This window comes from Panthera tigris, chromosome A1 (assembly GCF_018350195.1).
Source record: "Panthera tigris isolate Pti1 chromosome A1, P.tigris_Pti1_mat1.1, whole genome shotgun sequence".
Taxonomy (NCBI): Eukaryota; Metazoa; Chordata; class Mammalia; order Carnivora; family Felidae; genus Panthera; species Panthera tigris.
Window position 1 is genome coordinate 198,509,793 of NC_056660.1, and position 3,458 is coordinate 198,513,250.

Consider the following 3,458-nt stretch of genomic DNA (forward strand, 5'->3'; position numbering starts at 1 on the left):
TGAAGACTTTCAAGTGTCATAACACATGGAAAAGACCTCAAAAGATGGGAATTACTTCATTACGAGAAGAATGGCTACGTGAATATTCCGGGCAAAAGCACAATAATAAGCAGTATAAATGTATGAAGAGCACTGGATTGCGGCGTAGGTCGTTGATTGGAGTTTGGGAAGATTAAATCGTGCAGGTACTAGAATGACATATTAAGAGATTTAGACCCAGATCCTTAAAGTCATTAAAGGCCATGAAACACGACTACATCTGTAATGGTTACTATGAAGTACATACAAAAATTGTAAATCGCAAATTAAAACAGCAGTTCCGGCAGGCGCAGGCGCAGTCCTGCCTCAAGGTACAGGATGCGCGCGCAGCGTTTTTGGCCGCCACGGAAGTTTCCGAAGGGCTACTGAGAAACACGCTTCTCGGTCATGATGGAATTTCCAGCCCTGTAAATCTGAGGGCCAGACCATGACCTGGTCAAACACGATCACCTTCTGTCTAGACTGGCAAAAGTATTGAAGCAGCATTCAAATTCCGCCCCCATGGCGGAACTTTGCCTTCGGAGATGGTGGAGCGTCCCAGACCTTTGACACACTGCTGGAGTCATCTTTCGAGGCTCAAGGAGAGACCTTAACGCTATTTCTGAAATTTCTAACAAGATGATGAAATGGACCAGCTCTGTCACCGTTCTCCCATCATCCCTCTTTTGAGACAGTGACAGTTCTGAATCTGAAGATACCTTCTTCAGTGGGAAGGGTACCTGTGGGACACACCGAGAGATTCCTCTGGGAGCAGACTCCCCAACTCGAAAAGCAGCCTGCAGATGAGCAGGCGAAGCCCCTCAGACGCAGAACAGGAGCCTGATGACCACCTGACTTGAGGCTTTGCCTATCGGGATGGTGCTGATGGAGAAGTGTGGACAGCACTGGAAGCTGGGATTCCTCCAGATCGGGTGACTAGGGCATTGTCTATAAAGGTACACTCCGTTCACAGGTGAGCCAGGCCATCTCCAAGTTAGGGCAAAGGGAGGGGAACCCCCTTTTGAGACTAGGTAAGGAAGCCATAGCCCAGCTGCAGACCAGCCCCTGGACAGTTTTCTCTTAGACTGCAGGCAAATCTGTCCACCTACAGGGGTAATTAAGACACAATTAATATAACAAAGAATTCACCATTTTACAGTGTACAATTCAGTGGGCTTTAGTATATTCATAATGTTGTGTAACCATCACGGATATCTAATTCCAGAGCATTTCCAACCCCGTACCTTTTAGTAGTCAGTTCCTAGTCTCTCTTCTCTCCAACCCTAGGCAACCACTAATCTACTTTTTGTTTCTATGGATTTGCTGATTCTGGACGTTTTATGTAAATGGAATCATACGATAAAAAAAAGAAAAAAAAAAGGCAAAACAAAACAAACAGAAAAAAAAGCCCAGTTAAAGAAAGCCTATGGAATAAACTCATAGCTTCTCAAACAGTTGCTGTTGACATTTCAGGCATGCCTATTTAATCACAGCGCAGATCATTCTGACCAAAAGACATTACACAGTTTTTGGCACGCCAAACCCTTTCCTATATAATGCTGAAACCATAAATCTGAAAAATAATAGTTTAAATAGTAGTTTTATTTACAGTCACAGCTTTTTGCTAAATGTTGTACAAAAAAGAAAACCCCCAAAAGAAACATAAAAACGAAACAAAAGGCATAAGGAACAAGAAGTTCGCGATTTTACATAAAAGCTTTTGCTGGCTTCTATTATTATTATTATTATTATTATTATTATTACTACTACTACTACTACCAGTTGCTCCTTAGCTTTTATTGAGTTCCTGCTAATGGGTTATATATCTATCTTTTGAAAATGTTTTACTCTAGAGAGAACACTAAAATGTAAAGATCTACTTTTAAACAAACGTTTAAATGTATAATATAGTTGACTATAGGCGCAATGTTGTACAGCAGATCTCTAGAGCTTTTTTATTTTGCTTGATGAAACTTTATGCCAGTTGATTAGTAACTCCCTATTTCCTCCTCCCTACCATCTTCTGGCAAACACCATTCTGCTCTTTGATTCTATGAATTTGACTCTTTTAGATCCTATGTAAATGGATTCATGTAGTATGTGCCTTTCTGTGGCCTTATTACATTTAGTATAATGTCCTCAAAGTTCATGTTGCTGCATATTGCAGAATTTCCTTTTTTTTTTAAAAGGCTGAATAGTATTCCATTGTGTGTGTGTATATATATATATATATATATATATATATATATATATACACACACATATATATATATATATATATATATATATATATATTATAGTTTCTTTGTCCATTCATCTGACATTTAGGTTGTTTCTCCATCTTGGCTATTGTAAACAGTGCTGCAATGAACATAAGCGTGCTAATATTTCCTTGAGATCCTGATTTCAATTTTTTTGGATAAATACCCAGAGGTGGGATTACTGCATCATATGGTAGTTCTGTTTTAATTTTTTTGAGGAACTTCTATACTGTTTTCCATAGTGGCTGCACCATTTTTGCATTTCTCCCAGCAGTGTACAAGGATTCCACTTTCTCCACATCCTTGCCAGTACTTGTTATCTTTCATTTTTCTGATAATAGCCATCCTGACAGGTGTGATGTTGTATCTCATTATGGTTTTGATTTGCATTTTCCTGACCATTAGTGACAGTGAGCATTTGTCATATACCTATTGGCTATTTGTAGGCCTTCTTTGAATAAATAATGATGTAAGCTCTTATCCCATTTTTAAGTTGGGTTATTAGTTCTTTTTTTACTATTGAGTTGTGAAAATTCCTTATATATTTTTGTTATTAGCCCCTTAGCAGCTTGATAGTTTGCACATATTTTCTCTCATCCTATATGTTGTCTTTTTATTCTATTGATTGTTTTCTTTGTTGTGCAAAGGCTTTTTAGTTTGATGTAGTCCCACTTATTTATTTATTTATTTATTTATTTATGCCTGTGCTTTTGGTGTCAAATCATTGCCAAGACCAATGTCATAAAGCTTTTCCTTTATGTTTTTTTCTAGGGGTTTTACAGTTTCGGGTCTTACATTTAAGTCTTTATTTTGAGTTGATATTTTGTGTATGGTATAAGATAAGGATCCAGTTTCATTCTTTTGCATGTGGATATCTAGTTTTCCCAACACTTGTTGAAAGACTGTTCTTTCCCCTTTATGTATTCTTGGCACTCATGTTGCATATCAGTTGACAATATATGCATGCATTTATTTCTGAATTCTTTTGTCTATTCTGTCGGTCTGTATGTCTGTCTTTATGATGATACCATTACTGTACTTTATAATGTATTTTGAAATCAGGAAGTGTGATACCTCCAGCTTTGTTGTTTTTTCTCAAGATTCATTTGGCTATTTGTGGTCTTGTGTGGTTCCATATGAATTGTAGAATTGTTTTTTCTATTTCTGTAACAACTGACA